This window comes from Salmo salar, unplaced genomic scaffold (assembly GCF_905237065.1).
Source record: "Salmo salar unplaced genomic scaffold, Ssal_v3.1, whole genome shotgun sequence".
Lineage (NCBI taxonomy): Eukaryota > Metazoa > Chordata > Actinopteri > Salmoniformes > Salmonidae > Salmo > Salmo salar.
The window spans coordinates 446,291-471,023 of NW_025548925.1; the positions used below are offsets into that span (position 1 = coordinate 446,291).

At 41.9% G+C, this 24,733-nt stretch overlaps 1 pseudogene; it reads left to right on the top strand.

The window, feature by feature from the left end:
* Positions 1-24,116, top strand: LOC123734133 (zinc finger protein 135-like; annotated as a pseudogene).
* Positions 24,117-24,733: the final 617 nt, after the last annotated feature.

Sequence of the window (24,733 nt, forward strand, 5' to 3'; positions counted from 1 at the left end):
CATCAGAGAACACACACAGGAGAGAAACCTTACAGCTGTGATCAATGTGGGAAGAGTTTTACTACATCTGGCTCTCTGAATCTACACCAGAGAACACACACAGGAGAGAAACCTTATAGCTGTGATCAATGTGGGAAGAGTTTTGGTCAATCTTGCCATCTGACTCAACACCAGAGAATACACACAGGAGAGAAACCTTATAGCTGTGATCAATGTGGGAAGAGTTTTGGCCAATCTTGCCATCTGACTCAACACCAGAGAATACACACAGGAGAGAAACCTTATAGCTGTGAACAATGTGGGAAGAGTTTTGGTCAATCTAGAGAGCTGACAGTGCACCAGAGAATACACACAGGAGAGAAACCTTATAGCTGTGGTCAATGTGGGAAGAGTTTTGGTCATTCTGGACAGCTGACAGTGCACCAGAGAACACACACAGGAGAGAAACCGTACAGCTGTGATCAATGTGGGATGAGTTATACTACATCTGGCTCTCTGAATCTACACCAGAGAACACACACAGGAGAGAAATCTTATATCTGTGATCAATGTGGGAAGAGTTTTGGTCGATCTTGCCATCTGACTCAACACCAGAGAATACACACAGGAGAGAAACCTTACAGCTGTGATCAGTGTGGGAATAGTTTTACTACATCTGGCTCTCTGACTTTACACCGGAGAATACACACAGGAGAGAAACCTTATAGCTGTAATCAATGTGGGAAGCGTTTTACTACATCTAGCCAGCTGACTTTACACCAGAGAATACACACAGGAGAGAAACCTTATAGCTGTGGTCAATGTGGGAAGAGTTTTGGTCAATCTAGCCAGCTGACATTACACCAGAGAACACACACAGGAGAGAAACCTTATAGCTGTGGTCAATGTGGGAAGAGTTTTTGTCAATCTGGCAATCTGACAGTGCACCAGAGAACACACACAGGGGAGTAATCTTATAGCTGTGATCAATGTGGGAAGAGTTTTGGTCAATCTAGCCAGCTGACATTACACCAGAGAACACACTGTATTGTATATATACAATAAATGTATTGGAGATGAGTTTTGTTTGGGCTCGTTCCAAGGGGACGAGAGTTCTAGAAGCTCGTGAGTTTTAGGATTCTATAGAAAGAGAAAGGATAAAAAGTATAATTGTATATCATTATTTAGAAATACGTGTAGCCAGTAGACACCATGTTTATATTGTAGAAGGTGAAGCTTTGTAGATGATTATGTGAAATGGAAGTTGTAGAGATACTCTGAATGATCGGCTATGAAAAGCCAACTGACATTTACTCCTGAGGTGCTGACCTGTTGCACCCTCGACAACCACTGTGATTATTATTATTTGACCCTGCTGGTCATCTATGAACATTTGAACATCTTGGCCATGTTCAGTTATAATCTCCATCCGGCACAGCCAGAAGAGGACTGGCCACCCCTCATAGCCTGGTTTCTTCCTTGGTTTTGGCCTTTCTAGGGAGTTTTTCCTAGCCACCGTGCTTAGACGCCTGCATTGCTTGCTGTTTGGGGTTTTAGGCTGGGTTTCTGTACAGCACATTGAGATATCAGCTGATGTAAGAAGGGCTTTATAAATACATTTGATTGATTGATTGTACAACTGAATACATTCAACTGAAATGTGTCTTGGGTGCACTGATTGGTGTCACCTCGTTAGTCAGTATGTGTTACACCTGTGTTGGCTTGTCCATCTCGTTAGTGGGAAGGTGTTTCACCTGAGCTGGTCCAGGTTCTATTTAAGAGTGTCTGGCCCAGTGCTCCAGTTGTCTTGATACATGTGGAGAGTCAACACCTTTAGTTGCTCCACCTTTTTGGTTTGCTTCCTGTCTTTAAGTTTGGTGTGGGATTTTCTTTTGTTTTCCTCTTCTTGGGCAGATTTAGTGGGTCTCATGGTGGGTGTCTTTTAGGTCCCAGTTGTTGTTACTAGTCAACTTCCAGTGGACAACCCCATAGTGTCTTTCAGAGCCCCTCCTAAAAAACAAGTTATATTTTGGGTTGGATGTTGCATCATATTGTTGATATTTTAATCAATGGCATTTCCTTACAATGCTCATTAGTCTTTCAGTTGTTATTATTGTTTTTTATCCTCATATTTGTGTACTAAATATTTCTGATTATTTTCATAGTTTTTTCCTGTGAAGCCATTGTGTTGCATCCATGTCTGACATGTGCTGTATAAATAAAGCTTGATTTGAACATATTGCAAAACTAATGAACCCTATGACCGACCAATCAACAGACTCTTGGTCCACCTTAGTATGAAAAACTGTATCAATCCCACTTTTCCAGCCTGCTGAAGGCGTGGTGGAGTGGTAAACACCACCCCCGGCTCTACCAGGGGCTTGAGGTGGTCTCCCACAGCTCTGCTTATGTCATGTTCTGTGGCCTTGCTGTTCCATTTATTGACTGCCCCTGCAACACAGAAACACATTTAGTCATATTATATACAACACTCAAAGTAATGGATATGTAGCATCTACAGCCTCAGTTACACCTGGCACCTAAATGTGACTTCTGTCATCTGATCACTCCAAGCTGCATTAGGTTCAGATCTACCAGGATGGGCCTTTGACATAGTCTGGACGCAGTCAGGCCACTGAATATGCATAAGCAATGTAAAGAGGTGGGGTGAATGAGGGGAAAAGTAAATTTGACACAAATTACCTTCGTAATAAATCAAATGTTGTTGGTCACATACAGGTGTTCAGCAGATGTTATTGCAGGTGTAGTGAAATGCTTGTCCTTCTAGTTCCCACAGTGCAGTAATATCTAACAATTAATATCTAACAATTTCACAACAAATACCTAATACACACAAATCTAAGTAAAGGAATGGAATTAGGAATATATAAATATATGGATAAACAATGTCAGAGCAGCATAGACTGAGATACAGTGGGGGAAAAAAGTATTTGATCCCCTGCTGATTTTGTACATTTGCCCACTGACAAAGAAATGATCAGTCTATCATTTTAATGGTTTATTTGAACAGTGAGAGACAGAATAACAACAACAAAAAATCCTGAAAAACGCATGTCAAAAATGTTATAAAATGATTTGCATTTTAATGAGTGAAATAAGTATTTGACCCCTTTAACTTGTTGTCTGAAGATAAAATGTACATTTTATTGAACTGCGTCCAGTCAGCAGATGGACTAGATGCCTCTTAGGCCGCCCATTGTGACTCCGTCAAGAATTCAGCAGAGCAAGTTTGTATGAAGGTCTGGTTATTAAATGGGTACATAGTTCAATAGTAATATCCTCTAAAATGCTCTGGTGACAAACTTTACTTCCCTGTTTCCAGTTGTCCACATTGCTGGAAGAACCTATTCAAGTAAGTAAGTAAATAGATTTTGAAAATGTAAAAAAACCCGATGTATTATTAGCTAACTAGCTACAGTGCAGGCTAACTCAAATGAGCTGCTAAATGAGCTAGCTATCTAGCCAACTACACATTCTGTATAGATAGATAGCTAGATAGAATTAAATATCACATTCTGTATAGATATAATTAAATATCACCAGCTACCTAACTTCATATTAGCTAGCTATCTTGATGTATTTATCACTGTAAAAAACAAACTCCACATGCATTTGTAGGTAGCTAGCTAACAGCCATGGAGGAGGGTGAAAGGATAGCAGCCCCAACTGTCAGTGAGAGAGGAGGCTATTCTGGATAGGGCAGGTACTTTTGTGTAGTTCCTGTCCCTAGAAGTGAGGACGGAGATAATAGTAACATAATATTCAGTGTGGTGTAATCTGACTATAATGAAGTCTGTTTCTTGTGAGGTTTTCTGTCCTCAGATAAAGAGCTCTATGAAAGCCAGTCTACATATGAAGAGGTCCCAATGAAGAGCAGTGGTTCTCAGTCCTGGGGACTCAAAGAGGGGCACATTGTTGTTTTTGCCTTCACACTGCACAGCTGATTCAAATGATTCAAACTCATCATCAAGCTTCAAGTGGTATTTATGTATTCATTTGTGATGCCATCCTTGATATGATTCTGTTATTGTCACATGCTACACATGTACATATGTGTGCCCATGCATCTATCAATCCAATGTTATCATGATTTGTTATCAGGGATATTATACTTTAGTAATCCACAATGACCTGGTGATGTAACAGTCTAATAATTACATTGTCTTCCATATTCCTACAGATACCTTGTAACTGGAGATTCCTTCAAAACGATTGCCTACAGTTACCGTGTAGGGCACTGCAAGGTTGGGTGACCAGGGTCATCTAGGACTGCCTCCTGGAGGAATTCAGGTGTGTGAAGGCTACCTGTGTCCTGCGTAACTTCATGAGGATGGACACGAGGACCAGGAGGGGATCTGCAGCTCGCCGCCGTGTGCCAGAGGAGGAGTCTGCTGCTCTGCAGGATGTTTCAAGGATGGGGTCCAACAACGCAGCAAGAGAGGCAATCCGTGTGCAGGAGATCTTCACCTCCTACTTCTTCAAAGAGGGTGCTGTTCCCTGGCAACACCATAGACTACACTATGCACAACCAAAGGCTCTTTTAAGAGCCATTCACATTGCAATAAGAGTATTCTTCCATTTACTGAGCTATGTCAACTGCAGTTATTCAATTCCCAATTTCTTTCCTTTGATTTCTACTTCTCAGGTGAGGGTGCTGTGTAGGTAAGGGTGTGATGTCTGTGCAAAAACAAAACAGGCTTTTTTAAATCACCCATATTGAAAAAATGTAGAACAATTAGACACCCTATAACCCACACCTACACACTCATGTATCAATCTGATTGATGGATTGTGTTGTGCAGTAAGCAGGTTCAGGTGTATAACTGTGGCTCCTTCCACCTTCAAAGAATAGGCAAGAGGGCCAACCATGGAGAATAGTAAGACACTTCATTATTTCTATAACTACACTATATTGTTTGTCCTCGTGTGTCCGTTCATGTTTTTCAGCATAAAGTACTCTGCAACCACTTAGTGTGGTGTGGACACCAGGTGAGGCCACACACAGATTCCTGTGAACACTGTCGCTTTAACTACCTTATTTTCTCAATAACAGTCTCTCTCCTTCACTTCATCCCTCTCTCCTCTTCTCCCTAAATCATCTAGGTTATATCAGCTGTGTCGGTGAACCCCTCCTGCATCTGAACTGGCTACATAGAGGGCACAGCATGAACAGAGGTGAGAGGTCACTTGGTCAGGTCAACAGGAAGTATTATTAAAGAGATGCTTTACATTGAAATACAGATAGAGATGCAGTAGTCACAGAGTTAATGATCCCAGGTCAGTTTTTTATTTCACCTCCTGATTGATGACTAACAATGTTAGAATAAAATAAAAACACAAGGTTTAAACATGCTCTCTCTCTCCATCTGTCTCTCGTCTGCAGATATGTTTTGATGTGAGAGGATGCCAACCCCCAGTCCCATCATCGCCACCTCACCTGCTTTTAAGAACCTTTGGGCCGACGAGAGACACTATTATGTAATTGTGATGAACTGAGAGAATATTTATGTAGCACTGTGATTCATTAATCATGTGCTGCCTTCCCTGCTCCTATGTGCTTACCTCTTTCCCTTTCTGTCTTTTACACCTCTCTCACCACCTCCTCTTTCTTCCTCTGTTTTTATAATGCACAACAGATGTGCATTGAAGTACAGATTAAACTTGTATTTATAACACTTGGATAATGAGCTTTTCAATAAAGCGTTTCACATTCTCCACTGGTTGAAATGAAGTGTAATGTGATGAAATACTCCACCTATCCTGTGTTTATCAGATCAATGCAGATGAAGGGCATTAGATGTTGAGATGAACCAGTGTTAGAGTATTTACATGATGCATAGGAAGTGTAGTGTACTGTTTTTTAACATTATATTTCTGTATATATGAATTAACTAGTTAAATCCTGTTTCTAGTCTATTAGTTACAATGTGTAACCATTGATGTCCCAGGACCAAGATTGGTAAACACTGTTGAAGTGTATAATTGTAATACATACATGCAGACACAGCGTCATTCAAAGACTGGAATTTGATGGTATTGGATATGACTGAAAAATAATCTCAAAGACATTCATACCTAAACTGCACCTTTATTTGCCAAGGTAGAGTACATGATCAGTGAATATATTAAATGTACAGGCTACAAAGTGGGGATCTCATGCATGGTAATAACTACATGTATATACGACTTGCATCCTTGGCACAAAGTTATATTATATTCTACTCAATCCATAGGCTTCATTAATGTCATTCAGGCTGTTTTGAAGTTGATACAACTGGCTATGATAGCTGAGGTTCATAGGTTCTGAACTAATATGTATACCAAACGTTTGGGTCCATACACAGATCGGCTAGATAGCTAGCTACACATCCATAGGCATACAGGTATTTTAATCATCCACTGCACAATAAGCAAGAACATAGCTAGCTACGTTATTTCATCTATCTGCATGGCAAATATCAGCAAGGCAAGCTTACAAAATTGTACATTCAATTTGCAGTAAATTCTTCAGCTAACTAGATTCTATACATTCACTGTTTCACAAAACGACAGCCTGGTTTGCTGGTTGTTTCAGGAGTCCCTAAAACAGCCAGAATGACAATTTCATACTCATGTCACAACAGCCATAAAGCTAGCCAGCTAGCTGGCTAATGTTAGCTAGTCAGCTAGCTGGTTAATGTTAGCTAGTCAGCTAGCTGGCTAATGTTTGCTAGTCAGCTAGCTGGCTAATGTTAGCTAGTCAGCTAGCTGGTTAGTGTTAGCTAGTCAGCTAGCTGGCTAGTGTTAGCTAGTCAGCTAGCTGGCTAATGTTAGCTAGTCAGCTAGCTGGCTAATGTTAGCTAGTCAGCTAGCTGGCTAATGTTAGCTAGTTAGCTAGCTGGTTAATGTTAGCTAGTCAGCTAGCTGGTTAATGTTAGCTAGTCAGCTAGCTGGTTAATGTTAGCTAGTCAGCTAGCTGGCTGAGTGTTAGCTAGTCAGCTAGCTGGCTAATGTCAGCTAGTCAGCTAGCTGGCTAGTGTTAGCTAGTCAGCTAGTTGGTTAATGTTAGCTAGTCAGCAAGCTGGCTAATGTTAGCTAGTCAGCTAGTTGGCTAATGTTAGCTAGTCAGCTAGCTTGCTAAATCGCGATTTTCATAAATGAACTTTACGATTAAAAAAAAGCATAATCGTTTGTCTCTACATTAACTAACATTCCTGTCAACTGTACATGTTTTTGCATGATTCGTTATGACGTTATAATCCCTTACATTTGCTTCCATCCTAGTATTTCTGTCCGCCATCTTTGACCCAGATCAGTTCTGTGTAGGGGTACGCCTCTCTCCTAGTGTTTCTGTCCGCCATCTTTGATCCAGTTCAGTTCTGTAGGGGTACCCCTCTCTCCTAGTATTTCTGTCCGCCATCTTTGATCCAGTTCAGTTCTGTGTAGGGGTACCCCTCTCTCCTAGTATTTCTGTCTGCCATCTTTGATCCAGATCAGTTCTGTGTAGGGGTACCCCTCTCTCCTAGTATTTCTGTCCACCATCTTTGATCCAGATCAGTTCTGTGTAGGGGTACCCCTCTCTCCTAGTATTTCTGTCCGCCATCTTTGATCCAGTTCAGTTCTGTGTAGGGGTACCCCTCTCTCCTAGTATTTCTGTCCGCCATCTTTGATCCAGTTCAGTTCTGTGTAGGGGTATCCCTCTCTCCTAGTATTTCTGTCCGCCATCTTTAGATCCAGATCAGTTCTGTGTAGTGGTTCCCCTCTCTCCTGGGGAGGGCGCTGGAAGATGGCGGTGAGTGTAGACCGAGATTTCAGCTTGCTCCGAGTAACCTTAACTTTTATCCCTCTCAAACTTACTTAAATGTAACGGAACTTGGCTTATAGTAAACACAATAGAGAACAACACTTAGTTGACCGATAATTTGATTCATAACTTTGAGAAATGGAAGGAAAAAATGTGCGAAAGAGCAAAGGGAGGAGAAGGCAGTTGCTAGCTGAGCACTCATACGTTGGAGAAAAACCGCCACCTGACTCCTCAGGAGAAGAAATGGAGGATTCTGGACATTCGGTTGATTCTGACAATGCAGTCAATAGTCCTGCACCCAAAAGACACATAAAGAATTATCTTTGCGCGAACTACAGATCAACATAATCGATGCTGTAAACGAAAGAGCCGACGGTCTGGAGAAAATGATACGCGAAAACACATCAAAAATAGTTGACCTCGAGACCTCTCTGAATCATGCATACAAGAGTATCGAAGAGCTTAAACTTGCAAACACTGCTACGTCTGAGAAATGCATTGCTCAGGAGAAGACCATCGAGACATGCAAGAGCGCTTATCGGAAGCAGAGCGATACCGGAGAAGGTGGGGGCTACGGCTTTACGGTGTCCCCGAGAACCAGGATGAGAATGTGAAGCGCTTAGTAAGAGACATCTGTAACCGTGTGGCACGGACTTTCCCGATGGATATATGGATATGGCTGTGGATGTCGCTCATCGGATTGGGAAGAAACAAGATGCCATCGTCAGCCGATCGATCATCATCCAGTTTGCTTTTCGCACAGCGAGAGATGCAGTTTGGAAGAAAGCAAAGGAAAGCGCCTTTCTGAAAGAAAGAAAACTTAGATTCGGTGAGGACTTGACTGCAGCAGACAAGGCAGCAAAGGCAAAATTGTGGCCTCTCGTACAACAGGCCCGAAATCAAGGAAACGGTGGATACTACAGGGGAATCAGAGCTTTTTTCGCCAACGGTAAAGAAATACGACCGGGGTGATTTGATTTGTTCTGTCGGTAGGTTTACAAGGTAGTTCCTTCCCCACTGCAAACTGAACGTTCTACTTTTGAAACATGGTGTTACTATTTTACAAGTTAAGAATTCTGTTAATACATATATGAAGCAACTTTTTATAGAGAGGGTAAAGTTGAGATTGCATAGGATTTTTCTTTCTATTCTATAGATATGGACTTGAAGTTTATGTCAATCAATGCCAGGGGGATACGTAACCTGTTGAAGAGAAAAGCTTTTTTTTAGTTTTGTAAGGACTGCAACGCAGATCTTGTATTCGTTCAAGAAACACATTCATGCAAAGAGGACTATAATTATTGGAAAAATCAGTGGGGCAGTGACATTTTTTTGGCCCACGGGACAAATTATTCAGCTGGGGTTGCAATTTTAGCACACAATTTCAAAGGGACATTTTGTTTACTCAAATGGACTCCAATGGACATTGGCTAGTAGCGGTCATCAACCACATGGACAGATTATTTGTGTTGTGTAATGTATATGGATACTGTTCTAGTCCTCCAAATAACTTACTTCTAGAGGAAATTGAAGAAATTGTTAAAAATCTTCTGAGAAAATATCCATCCAGTCAGATAATAGTTGTTGGAGATTTTAATATGGTTTATTCTAATGAGACTGATAGATTGCCTCATAGGCCTAACATTGGTGTGAACAAGTTGGTGAATTTCTGCCAAAGCCTGGACTTAATTGACATATGGAGAGTAAAAAACCCTGGAGAGATACAATACACATGGAGTAATAGAGATCGTTCCTTACAATCAAGAATTGATTTGTGGGTGATAACCTCTAGTCTTGTGCCCAACACTGTAGAGGTGAAAATACTGCCTGCAGTCCTGACGGATCATAAAGTCATATGGTTGACTGTAAGAATATGCAGTAATGATGCTAAGAAATACTCTGGTGGTTACTGGAAACTAAATAACTCATTGTTATTGCATGATGATTTAAAAAATGTGATTAAGAATCTAATCTCTGTTTACTGGAGTTTAGCTACATCTAATGCAGAATATGGGAAATTTTGGGAACTGCTGAAATTTAAAATCCGCTCAGCCTGTATTACTTATGGAAAACGGCTTGCTTTAAGAAGGAGATGTGAGGTAGCTGAACTCTCTAAGACAATTGCCGATATCACAGAGATTGAGCATCTTCATCTTAATGAGAAAGCTAAATTGAATGATTTACAGAATCAACTAGATACATTGTATGAGGAAAAGGCTAGAGGAGCTTTCATAAGATCTAGAAAACAATGGCTTGAAAAAGGTGAAAAGAACAGTAGATACTTTTTAATTTGGAGAAGAGGAGAGGGGAACTCAACACACTTCGGAAACTTAAAATTAATGGGGTTACCACTGAGGATAGAGAGTTGTTATCAGAATTTACCACTAAATTTTATGAGAATCTTTACTCCTTAGATAACAATTTGAGTGACTCTAAGGATCTCCTTGATTCTATAGAGAATGTTAATTCGATTAGTGAAGAACTCAATCAGTCTTGTTGCCAAGATTTATCCATTATGGACATCCAGTACGGGGTTGCTCAGTTAAAAAAGAACAAATCTCCAGGTTGTGATGGATTAACCTCTGAATTTTACAAAACCTTCTTTGAAGAAATAGCACCTTTTTTACTTGAAACCTTTAAGGAGGCTATAAAGAAGGGAGAACTACCTGCCTCTCTGAAGCAAGGGGTTATTACTCTTATACCTAAACCACACAAGGATCTCCTAAGTATTGATAATTGGCGTCCAATCACACTCCTAAATAACGACTACAAAATTATAGCCTTAATCTTTGCAAAAAGGTTAAAGTCTTGCTTAAATGATCTGATTGATGAATGTCAATCAGGGTTTATGAAAGGGCGCCATATATCTAATAATCTCAGGCTGGTGTTAGACTTGGTTGAGTATTTTGATCTATTAGATGACTTCCCTGTTATCCTATTTCTGGATTTTCAGAAAGCATTTGATACAGTAAGTCACAATTTTATCTTTGATTGTCTTTAAGCATTTGAAATTTGGTCATTTCTTTGTTGATGCTATTAGAACTCTGTATAATGGTGGCAATAGCTGTATCAAACTCTGTCATGGAACATCCTCGAGGTTTAACATTTACAAAGGAATACAACAAGGTTGTCCAATTTCACCTTTTTATTTTTGTTAGTTTCTCAAATGTTATGCTCATTAGTTCATAAAAGTCAATTTGAAGGCATTACATTCCAGTCCAGAGAGATCAAGATATCCCAACTGGCGGATGACACCTCACTTTTTTTGAAAAATGTATCTCAAGCTAGATTAGCATTGGATATCGTGAAGCAGTTCTCCAAAATCTCAGGCTTGACTTTAAATCTTTCCAAATGTGAGTTGTTTGTTGTGAAAGGAGCTGTCAACCCAGCAGATTGTAACATCTCTGAAAAAGATACTGTAACCTACCTCGGTGTAAAGATCACCAAAAATCTTAAGGCTATGAATGATCTTAATTTGAACCCTGTAACTGAATCTGTCAAAAAAAATTATCCTCATGGTTAGGGAGGGATTTAAGTCTTCAAGGAAGGGTGCTTTTATCCAAAGCTGAGGGGCTATCTCGTGCATCCTATCTTTTTTCATCTATTGACATTCTCAAATCCACTTGCTGTACCTTAGATAGGCTTTTGTACAACTTCATATGGAAAAACAAGCCACATAAGATAAAAGAGATGTTATCACCAACAGGGTTTGTGATGGCGGTCTAAATGTCTTAGATTTCACTCTCTTCAATCAGATATCAAAGGTCAACTGGATTAAAAGGTACATAAAAAATCCTCATAGCTTCTGGAATATTATACCTCATTTTGTTTTTCAGAAGTTCGGCGGGCTTAATTTTTTACTACAATGTCCATATATTGTGGGTAAAATTCCTGTGAAACTGGCGGTTTTTCACAAGCAGGCTTTAATGTGCTGGGCTTTGTTGTATAAACACAACTTTTCACCTCATAAATGTTTTATTTGGAACAATGGGTCAATATTACATAGAAATAAGATGTTATTTAACCATAAATGGTTCTCGAAAAACATTGTTCTTGTCAGCCAATTGGTTAATAACGGTGGGAATCTATTTACACGGAGAGAATTTATGGAAATATACAACTTTGAGGTTTCAAGCAAGGAATATGACACTGTTATTAAAGCTATACCTAGTGGGATAAAAACTTTACTTCAGAATAATGCATATTTTGGAATATCTCCGATTGTAGCGATATTCAGTTGAATGGCATTGGTCTACTAGATACGAAATTCAACAATCGTTTAATAAGGGATATTTTCTACAGGAAGTCTATTCCCTCTGCGATATTTTGTTGGGCTTCATCGTTTGATGTAAACTGGCGCCGTGCTTGGCTCACTCCACACAGATTTATGGTGACCAATAAAGTAAAGGAGATCTCCTTTAAGATAATCCATAGATGCTATCCGTGTAATAGCTTGATTTCTAAATATATATTTGACGTTACCAGTGAATGCAGTTTTTGTGAACTAGAAACTGAATCTATTGAACACTTATTCTGTAATTGTTTATATAGTGAAGTGTTTTGGACTGATGTAAAACTATATCTTAGCCGCAAATTGCATACAACCATTGATATTACTAAGTTTGACATATTATTTTACTACACTGATTCCACAATTGAACGTGAGTATGTCATAAATCTCTTTATTTTATTAGGAAAATCTTTTATCCATAAATCAAAATTTATGAAGAAAAAGCCCCTTTTCTTAATTTTTCTATCTGATTTGGAACAGTACGTAGAATCTTTAAAACGTATACAAAACAAAATGTCAAAAAAATGTATTCGATATATGTCTGTATTTGATTTGATATAATAGTTTTTTTTATTTTTCTCTAATTTCTTTGGATTCCCTCTGGCTGTTATGTTATGTTATATTTATGTTTTGCATGTTACTGTTATTTACAACAAGTTAAATAAAGATTTGTGCAAACATAAAAAATAATAAAATAAAACCCCCTCTCTCCTAGTATTTCTGTCCGCCATCTTTGCTGAAGATCAAACTTTTAAAAAAAAAATAAAAAAAAGAAGTTTCAGCACCGAATGCAATGACTTTGTCGCCTTATCGGCCTGTTATTTTGTGTTGTGTTGTGTTGTGTTGTGTTGTGGTTTTCCTTCTTTGTCCGTTTAAATAAAAAGAAGATGAGTGCACATTTCCCCGCTGCGTCCGCTTCAACCTACGACAACCGTGACACATAGGGGGTCATAGGTCAGATCAGTGGTCATGGTTGATATGCATGGACTAAAAAACAAACTTGAAACCATTTTTCTCAGATTCACTGTTTGTGTAGACTGATCCTTGTCTTTTCTAGGGCAGTAGTTCAGGTGGCTGTTTGTGTAGACTGCTCCTTGTCTTTTCTAGGGCAGTAGTTCAGGTGGCTGTTTGTGTAGACTGCTCCTTGTCTTTTCTAGGGCAGTAGTTCAGGTGGCTGTGTGTGTAGACTGCTCCTTGTCTTTTCTAGGGCAGTAGTTCAGGTGGCTGTGTGTGTAGACTGCTCCTTGTCTTTTCTAGGGCAGTAGTTCAGGTGGCTGTGTGTGTAGACTGCTCCTTGTCTTTTCTAGGGCAGTAGTTCAGGTGGCTGTGTGTGTAGACTGCTCCTTGTCTTTTCTAGGGCAGTAGTTCAGGTGGCTGTTTGTGTAGACTGCCCCTTGTCTTTTCTAGGGCAGTAGTTCAGGTGGCTGTTTGTGTAGACTGCTCCTTGTCTTTTCTAGGGCAGTAGTTCAGGTGGCTGTTTGTGTAGACTGCTCCTTGTCTTTTCTAGGGCAGTAGTTCAGGTGGCTGTTTGTGTAGACTGCTCCTTGTCTTTTCTAGGGCAGTAGTTCAGGTGGCTGTGTGTGTAGACTGCTCCTTGTCTTTTCTAGGGCAGTAGTTCAGGTGGCTGCTCTTAGTCTGCCTCCTGTCTCTCCTATCATCATAGACAGTTGTGTAAAAAGTACCCAATTGTTATACCTGAGTAAAAGTCTAAAAATATTTGGTTCTATATATAGTTAAGTATGAAAAGTGAAATTAAAAGTATAAATCGTTTCAAATTCCTTCTATTAAGCAAAGCAGGCATCACCATTATCTTGTTTTTTAAAATGTATGGATAGGGGTCACATACCAAAACGAAGACGTAATTTACAAAAGATGCATTTGTGTTTCCTGACTCCGCCAGATCAGAGGCAGTAGAGATGACCATGTGTTGTCTTGATAAGTGAATTAGACCATTTTCCTGTCCTGTCTAAGCATTCAAAATGTAACGAGTACTTTTGGGTGTCAGGTACAATGTATAGATTAAAAAGTACATTATTTTCTTTGGGAATGTAGTGATGTAAAGTTATCAAAATATAAATTCAAAAGTAAAGTACAGATACCCCCAAAAAACGACTTATGTAGTACTTTATAGTACTTTTACTGAAGTACTTTACACCACTGGCCATGGGTACACCTTCCTGAAAACAATGACTCCATACTTTGCTGAAACCTGTTCTGCCAGTTCATGTCCTTAAAGACTAGAATGTTCCAATGTGGTTACCCACAAAGATGACAAGATAGTTCACACATTCATCATCCAGGGTTACTATCAAACATATATGTTACATTTCTGCTTCGTCCATAACTTGTTTCCTGCTTGTAGCAGGCCGTGTTTACAGGAATCCTTTTCTCTTACTAGAAATCATGTGATTTCATGAGAATATTTTTCTGCAGTGAGAGTGTAATGCAAGTCAAGCTGTCCTTGGATGTATGTCAACAAGATTTATAACCAGCATTGTTAAATTAACTGTTGTAATTAAAAAAAACAATGCTGTCATTTTCTTTATGTTAGCTAGCTTTTTATAATGTGTTATTGTCACAGACACCAGATAGATGCAGAGAAATGTGTTGTTTTACAGGGTCAGCCATACGGCGCCCCTGGAGCAAATTAGGTGTAAGTGCCTTGCTTAAGGGCACCAACAGATTTTTTACCTTGACGGCTCAGGTATTCAAACCAGCAACATATCAGTTACTGACCCACCACTCCAACCACTAGTCTATCTGACTATACCAGTTACTGACCCACCACTCTAACCACTAGTCTATCTGACCATACCAGTTACTGACCCACCACTCTAACAACTAGTCTATCTGACCATACCATACAAGTTACTGACCCACCACTCTAACCACTAGTCTATCTGACCACACCAGTTACTGACCCACCACTCTAACCACTAGTCTATCTGACCATACCAGTTACTGACCCACCACTCTAACCACTAGTCTATCTGACCATACCAGTTACTGACCCACCACACTAACCACTAGTCTATCTGACCATACCAGTTACTGACCCACCACTCTAACCACTAGTCTATCTGACCATACCAGTTACTGACCCACCACTCTAACCACTAGTCTACCTGACCATACCAGTTACTGACCCACCACTCTAACCACTAGTCTACCTGACCATACCAGTTACTGACCCAACACTCTAACCACTAGTCTACCTGACCATACCAGTTACTGACCCACCACTCTAACCACTAGTCTATCTGACCATACCAGTTACTGACCCACCACTCTAACCACTAGTCTATCTGACCATACCAGTTACTGACCCACCACTCTAACCACTAGTCTATCTGACCATACCAGTTACTGACCCACCACTCTAACCACTAGTCTATCTGACCATACCAGTTACTGACCCACCACTCTAACCACTAGTCTATCTGACCATACCAGTTACTGACCCACCACTCTAACCACTAGTCTATCTGACCATACCAGTTACTGACCCACCACTCTAACCACTAGTCTATCTGACCATACCAGTTACTGACCCACCACTCTAACCACTAGTCTATCTAACCATACCAGTTACTGACCCACCACTCTAACCACTAGTCTACCTGACCATACCAGTTACTGACCCACCACTCTAACCACTAGTCTATCTGACCATACCAGTTACTGAACCACCACTCTAACCACTAGTCTACCTGACCATACCAGTTACTGACCCACCACTCTAACCACTAGTCTATCTGACCATACCAGTTACTGACCCACCACTCTAACCACTAGTCTATCAGACCATACCAGTTACTGACCCACCACTCTAACCACTAGTCTATCTGACCATACCAGTTACTGACCCACCACTCCAACCACTAGTCTATCTGACCATACCAGGTACTGACCCACCACTCTAACCACTAGTCTATCTGACCATACCAGTTACTGACCCACCACTCTAACCACTAGTCTATCTGACCATACCAGTTATTGACCCACCACTCTAACCACTAGTCTATCTGACCATACCAGTTACTGACCCACCACTCTAACCACTAGTCTACCTGACCATACCAGTTACTGACCCACCACTCTAACCACTAGTCTATCTGACCATACCAGTTACTGACCCACCACTCTAACCACTAGTCTATCTGACCATACCAGTTACTGACCCACCACTCTAACCACTAGTCTACCTGACCATACCAGTTACTGACCCACCACTCTAACCACTAGTCTATCTGACCATACCAGTTACTGACCCACCACTCTAACCACTAGTCTATCTGACCATACCAGTTACTGACCCACCACTCTAACCACTAGTCTATCTGACCATACCAGTTACTGACCCACCACTCTAACCACTAGTCAATCTGACCTTACCAGTTACTGACCCACCACTCTAACCACTAGTCTATCTGACCATACCAGTTACTGACCCAGTTACTGACCCACCACTCTAACCACTAGTCTATCTGACCAATTAGATGTAAGTGCATTGCTTAAATTAAGGGCACCGACAGATTTTTACCTTGACGGCTTAACGAACACTAACCACTAGGCTATCTGACCACACCAGTCCACGCCCTAAAATAAGACAATATTCAAGTGTTTAAATGTAGTCCATAGTTTTAGGATTATGTACACAGCTATTCTCCTATACAGTTACAAACTGCTGCTACACATTTGGTCAAAGATGAGTTCAGACTGAAAACAGCCTTAGTATCTGTTATATCTGGGGACAAAGTGTCCTGGTTCAATTATCTTCTGTTATATCTGGGGACAAAGTGTCCTGGTTCAATTATCTTCTGTTATATCTGGGGACAAAGTGTCCTGGTTCAATTATCTTCTGTTTTATCTGGGGACAAAGTGTCCTGGTTCAATTATCTTCTGTTATATCTGGGGACAAAGTGTCCTGGTTCAATTATCTTCTGTTATATCTGGGGACAAAGTGTCCTGGTTCAATTATCTTCTGTTTTATCTGGGGACAAAGTGTCCTGGTTTCATTTACATTTACATTTACGACATTTAGCAGACGCTCTTATCCAGAGCGCCTTACAAATTGATACATTCACCTTATGATATCCAGTGGAACAACCACTTTACAATAGTACATCTATATCTTTTGGGGGGGGGGTTAGAAGGATTACTTTATCCTATCCCAGGTATTCCTTAAAGAGGTGGGGTTTCAGGTGTCTCCGGAAGGTGGTGATTGACTCCGCTGTCCTGGCGTCGTGAGGGAGCTTGTTCCACCATTGGGGTGCCAGAGCAGCAAACAGTTTTGACTGGGCTGAGCGGGAACTGTGCTTCCGCAGAGGTAGGGAGGCGAGCAGGCCAGAGGTGGATGAACACAGTGCCCTTCTTTGGGTGTAGGGACTGATCCGAGCCTGAAGGTACGGAGGTGCCTTTCCCCTCACAGCTCCGTAGGCAAGCACCATGGTCTTGTAGTAGATGCGAGCTTCAACTGGAAGCCAGTGGAGTGTGCGGAGGAGCGGGGTGACGTGAGAGAACTTGGGAAGGTTGAACACCAGACGGGCTGCGGCGTTCTGGATGAGTTGTAGGGGTTTGATGGCACAGGCAGGGAGCCCCGCCAACAGTGAGGTGCAGTAATCCAGACAGGAGATGAAGGGTGCCTGGATTAGGACCTGCGCCGCTTCCTTTGTGAGGCAGGGTCGTACCCTGCGAATGTTGTAGAGCATGAACCTACAGGATCGGGTCACCGCCTTGATGTTAGCGGAGAACGACAGGGTGTTGTCCAGGGTCACGCCAAGGCTCTTAGCACTCTGGGAGGAGGACACAATGGAGTTGTCGACCATGATGGCGAGGTCATGGAACGGGCAGTCCTTCCCCGGGAGGAAGAGCAGCTCCGTCTTGCCGAGGTTCAGCTTGAGGTGGTGATCCGTCATCCACACTGATATGTCTGCCAGACATGCAGAGATGCGATTCGCCACCTGGTTATCAGAAGGGGGAAAGGAGAAGATAAATTGTGTGTCGTCTGCGTAGCAATGATAGGAGAGACCATGTGAGTATATGACAGAGCCAAGTGACTTGGTGTATAGCGAGAATAGGAGAGGGCCTAGAACAGAGCCCTGGAGGACACCAGTGGTGAGAGCACGTGGTGCGGAGACAGATTCTCGCCACGCCACCTGGTAGGAGCGACCTGTCAGGTAGGACGCAATCCAAGAGTGGTCCACGCCGGAGATGCCCAACTCGGAGAGGGTGGAGAGGAGGATCTGATGGTTCACAGTATCAAAGGCAGCAGATAGGTCTAGAAGGATGAGAGCAGAGGAGAGAGAGTTAGCTTTAGCAGTGCGGAGAGCCTCCGTGACACAGAGAAGAGCAGTCTCAGTTGAGTGACCAGTCTTGAAACCTGACTGATTTGGATCAAGAAGGTCATTCTGAGAGAGATAGCAAGAGAGCCGGCCAAGGATGGCACACTCAAGAGTTTTGGAGAGAAAAGAAAGAAGGGATACTGGTCTGTAGTTGTTGACATCGGAGGGATCGAGTGTAGGTTTTTTGAGAAGGGGTGCAACTCTCACTCTCTTGAGGATGGAAGGGACATATCCAGTGGTCAAGGATGAGTTGATGAACGAGGTGAGGTAAGGGAGAAGGTCTCCAGAAATGGTCTGGAGGAGAGTGGGGGGGATAGGGTCAAGTGGGCAGGTTGTTGGGCGGCCGGCCATCACAAGTCGCAAGATTTCATCTGGAGAGAGAGGGGAGAAAGAGGTCAAAGCATAGGGTAGGGCAATGTGAGCAGGACCAGCGGTGTCGTTTGACTTAACAAACGAGGAGCGGATGTCGTCAACCTTCTTTTCAAAATGGTTGACGAAGTCATCCGCAGAGAAGGAGGAGGGGGGAGGGGGGAGGAGGATTCAGGAGGGAGGAGAAGGTAGCAAAGAGCTTCCTCGGGTTAGAGGCAGATGCTTGGAATTTAGAGTGGTAGAAATTGGCTTTAGCAGCAGAAACAGAGGAAGAAAATGTAGAGAGGAGGGAGTGAAAGGACGCCAGGTCCGCAGGGGAGCCTAGTTTTCCTCCATTTCTGCTCGGCTGCCCGGAGCCCTGTTCTGTGAGCTCGCAGTGAGTCGTCGAGCCACGGAGCAGGAGGGGAGGACCGAGCCGGCCGGGAGGATAGGGGGACATAGAGAGTCAAAGGATGCAGAAAGGGAGGAGAGGAGGGTTGAGTAGGCAGAATCAGGAGATAGGTTGGAGAAGGATTGAGCAGAGGGAAGAGATGATAGGATGGAAGAGGAGAGAGTAGCGGGAGAGAGAGAGCGAAGGTTGCGACGGGCGCAATACCACCCGAGTAGGGGCAGAGTGAGAAGTGTTGGAGGAAAGCGAGAGGGAAAAGGATACAAGGTAGTGGTCGGAGACTTGGAGGGGAGTTGCAATGAGATTAGTGGAAGAACAGCATCTAGTAAAGATGAGGTCAAGCGTATTGCCTGCCTTGTGAGTAGGGGGGAGGGTGAGAGGGTGAGAGGGTGAGGTCAAAAGAGGAGAGGAGTGGAAAGAAGGAGGCAGAGAGGAATGAGTCAAAGGTTGACATGGGGAGGTTAAAGTCACCCATAACTGTGAGGGGTGAGCCATCCTCAGGAAAGGAACTTATCAAGGCGTCAAGCTCATTGATGAACTCTCCAAGGGAACCTGGAGGGCGATAAATGATAAGGATGTTAAGCTTGAATGGGCTAGTAACTGTGACAGCATGGAATTCAAAGGGAGGAGATAGACAGATGGGTCAGGGGAGAAAGAGAGAATGTCCACTTGAGAGAGATGAGGATTCCAGTGCCACCCCCCGCTGGCCAGATGCTCTCGGGGTATGCGAGAACACGTGGTCAGACGAGGAGAGAGCAGTAGGAGTAGCAGTGTTTTCTGTGGTAATCCATGTTTCCGTCAGCGCCAAGAAGTCGAGGGACTGGAGGGTAGCATAGGCTGAGATGAACTCTGCCTTGTTGGCCCAGACCGGCAGTTCCAGAGGCTGCCGGAGACCTGGAACTCCATGTGGGTTGTGCGCGCAGGGACTAGGTAACCTCGATAGTTTATCTGTACTACACCTTTATCATGATACAAAGGCAACTATGTAGCTAGCTAACGTAACACTAATCAAGACGTTCCTTTGTAATGTATTGAGTTTCTACAGTGCTGCTAGTCGGTAAAGTTGGCTAGCTAGCAGTGGTGTTGACTAAGTTTGACTAGGTTTAGAAAACAGCGTCGCGGCAGACGAAAATAGCTGGCTAGCTAACCTCGAAAATTACTCTAAACTACACAAAGACAGCAAAGACAGCTATGTAGCTAGCTAACACTACACTAATCAAATCGTTCCGTTGTAATGTATTAGTTTCTGCAGTGCTACAGTGCTGCTATTGGTAAAGTTGGCTAGCTAGCGGTGGCTGTGGAGTTGACTGTTAGGAAAACGGCGCCGCTGCGAGCTGGCTAGCTAACCTCGATAATTTCTCTAAAGTTGGCGGTAAACTACACAATTATCTTTGATACAAAGACAGCAAAGACAACTATGTAGCTAGCTAACACTACACTAATCAAATCGTTCCGTTGTAATGTATTTAGTTTCTACAGTGCTACAGTGCTGCTATTGGTAATGTAGGCTAGCTAGCAGTGGCTGTGGTGATGACTAGGTTTGGAAAACGGCGTCGCGTCGGACGAAAATAGCTGGCTAGCTAACCTCGATAATTTCTCTAAACTACACCACTATCTTTGATACAACGACAGCAAAGACAGCTATGTAGCTAGCCAAAATTGCTCAGATCAAACAAATCAAACCGTTGTAATGTAGTGAAATGTAATATTACCTGCGGAGCGAAGTGCAGCACGACTCCTCGCTCCAAACCCGGAAGTTTTTATAGATCTCTGAGAGGAACTATAGATCTCTGTGAGGAACTATAGACCTCTAGGAGGAACTATAGACCTCTAGGAGGAACTATAGACCTCTAGGAGGAACTATAGACCTCTAGGAGGAACTATAGATCTCTGTGAGGAACTATAGATCTCTAGGAGGAACTATAGATCTCTAGGAGGAACTATAGACGTCTAGGAGGAACTATAGACCTCTAGGAGGAACTATAGACCTCTAGGAGGAACTATAGATCTCTGTGAGGAACTACAGACCTCTGTGAGGAACTATAGACCTCTAGGAGGAACTACAGATCTCTGTGAGGAACTACAGACCTCTGTGAGGAACTATAGATCTCTGTGAGGAACTATAGATCTCTGTGAGGAACTATAGATCTCTAGGAGGAACTATAGACCTCTAGGAGGAACTATAGACCTCTAGGAGGAACTATAGATCTCTGTGAGGAACTATAGATCTCTGTGAGGAACTATAGATCTCTAGGAGGAACTATAGACCTCTAGAAGGAACTATATATCTCTGTGAGGAACTACAGACCTCTAGGAGGAACAACATATCTCTGTGAGGAACTACAGACCTCTGTGAGGAACTATAGATCTCTGTGAGGAACTATAGATCTCTGTGAGGAACTATAGATCTCTGTGAGGAACTATAGATCTCTGTGAGGAACTATAGATATCTGTGAGGAACTATAGATCTCTGTCAGGAACTATAGACCTCTAGGAGGAACTATAGATCTCTAGGAGGAACTATAGATCTCTAGGAGGAACTATAGATCTCTGTGAGGAACTATAGATCTCTGTGAGGAACTATAGATCTCTGTGAGGAACTATAGATCTCTAGGAGGAACTATAAATCTCTGTGAGGAACTATAGATCTCTATGTTACTATCCAAACATCAGATTAAGACTCAGTCACACAACTCTCATACCACAGTCACACAACTCTCATACCACAGTCACACAACTCTCATATCACAGTCACACAATGCTATTCCCAAACATACCTAATCAATTAGTTGTTTTTCAACAATATTTTAACCTGCAGGAATATCTTCACATTTCTATCTCATGGTTAGTTCCTAGGATAATGTAACTCATACATGTACATATTTCAATACTTCTAAAATGGGGTCCAGGTTTAAAACAATTACAGGTTTAAAACAATTACAGGTGCACCGTACTATCATAAATGGTCTGTGTGGTTTCCCTGAGATCCCAAGTTAGAGGGATCCCTCGTGCACCCTTTACCCAGGTCGTCAGGAGCGGTCACCAAGTCAAGATTCACATTCCCATCGCCAAATGTGGTGGTTAATTTCTTTAATATCAAATGAGGAGACAAACTTATGACACAAGTCAGAGTTATTCTTAAAATCAATCTTTATTCACTTATAAGGGAGCAGGTCAATACAACGTACACATATAAAGTGAATCAATTGAGTGCTCTACGATAAATGATGGCTGGTCGACGAATCACCCCCAGATGATTCGTTGAGAGATGAATCACCCCCAGATGATTCGTTGAGAGCCACGATACAAAAGTACAAAGGTCTTTTACAGCCAAGACACACCCCTTTCAACCTACATGACCAACAACAGATGTATAGAACGGGTCACAAGGTTAAGATTTGTATGAAAGATACTTATAATTCTCAGCAGAGACTATCTGCTGTAAAAACAGTACTCTTTGTGTAGAGACCAGGGTCTGGCCCTGGGGTCATCTCTCCCTGGTACCATATAGAACAGAAACATTAACTCATGTTCTGGAATGCAGTCTCTTTAGGTTTTATCACCCAAAAGACATTGTAAATCTCCTGTCAGTGTTTTCTCCCAGAGGCCCATCCTCAGTAGAACACAGACACAATAGTTCTAAGAACCCTCTATTCTGTTGCATAAAACAACCATTTGATGCAATAAAAGTATTATAACATAATCATGTAGTTTTGCTCACAGTGTCCACTGGAAGTTGACTAGTAACAACAACTGGGAGCTAAAAGACACCCACCATGAGACCCACTAAATCTGCCCAAGAAGAGACAAACAAAAGAAAAACCCACAAGGTGGAGCAACTAAAGGTGTTGACTGGAGCACTCAATTTATTAGGATTGTTAATAAAATGTATTATAGACGTCCATGTGTATAAGCTGCAAGTACATTGAAATTAAATAGTTTTCTTTTCAACTAAAAACAAACTTATATTGTACGTCGGGCATAGTCTTAGTTTCAATTACATTTTGCTAGGTGGGATATCCCCAATGTCACAGTTTTAACGTGTCCAAATCAATAGTCCAAATGCAGAAACAGTTTGTGATAAATTGAAAACGATATCGATGAGTGATGACAAATAAGTGTTGTGTTCCTTTGTTCAGCGACCCCTAAATTTAAATGCATCACTGTTGCCCTGCTTTTAGAATATCAGGGTTAATTCTCAGATGTGCCAACCCAAGTGTACTAGAGCATGACATTGGGGACTGGGCCCCGATCCAACAACATGCCTATCTAGTGAACACTGAAAAGAGAGAGAAGCTCTGCAGTGAGGTGGAAAGTTACTACGGATATTGGAGAAAAACCGCCACCTGACTCCTCAGGAGAAGAAATGGAGGATTCTGGACATTCGGTTGATTCTGAAAATGCAGTCAATAGTCCTGCACCCAAAAAGACACAGAAAGAATTATCTTTGCGCGAATTACAGGTCAACATAATCGATGCTGTCTCTGCAAAGATAAACGAAAGAGCCGATGGTCTGGAGAAAATGATACACGAAAACACATCAAAAATAGTTGACCTCGAGACCTCTGCATTCTGACTGTACACCAGAGAAGACACACAGGAGAGAAACCTTATATATGTGGTCAATGTGGGAAGAGTTTTGGTCAATCTGGAGAACTGACTTTACACCAGAGAACACACACTGGAGAGAAACCTTTTAGCTGTGATCAATGTGGGAAGAGTTTTACTACATCTGATCATCTGACAGTACACCAGAGAATACACACAGTAGAGAAACCTTATAGCTGTGGTAAATGTTGGAAGAGTTTTGGTCAATCTGGACATCTGACAGTGCACCAGAGAACACACACAGGAGAGAAACCTTATAGCTGTGGTAAATGTGGAAAGAGTTTTGGTCAATCTGGAGATCTGACTCAACACAAGAGAACACACACAGGAGAGAAACCTTATAGCTGTGGTCAATGTGACAAGAGATACTCTGATAAAAGATCTCTGATCAAACATCAGAAAATACATGGAGTTGTTTCATGATATCAATGAAATAATGTCACAATGTAGAATGTTTAAACATTGTAGTAGGAGTATTTTAATGATGTCACAATGTAGAACCCTAAACGTTTGTCCCCTGTTCTATTGATTTCAACATGATATGGATATTAGCCTCAGGGGGAAAATCCAGGCTCTGAATTGGAAGAGTTACTATTTATGTGATTTAACAAAAAGTACTAACAAAAAAAGAGTTGTGTTACACTTACCACGTTGGTGACCCACTTGAATCAAAATGCATCACTTCAAAATGTAGCCAGCTGTTTTCTACAAGTTGTCCTCTAACCAGGGATGTACACATTATTCCCAGATTCCGTGTGGTTTTTGAGCTGTTAGTTTTAACAGGATGTGCAACCTCATCTCCCTCCTCTCGGCACAATTGATTTTAGCATGATATTGATTAGTTATGACAAATAAGTGTTACTTATTTTAGCGACCCCTACATTTAAATGCATCACTACAAAATGTAGCTGACTGTCTTCTTCAGGTTGTCCTCTAACCAGTGAGGTAAA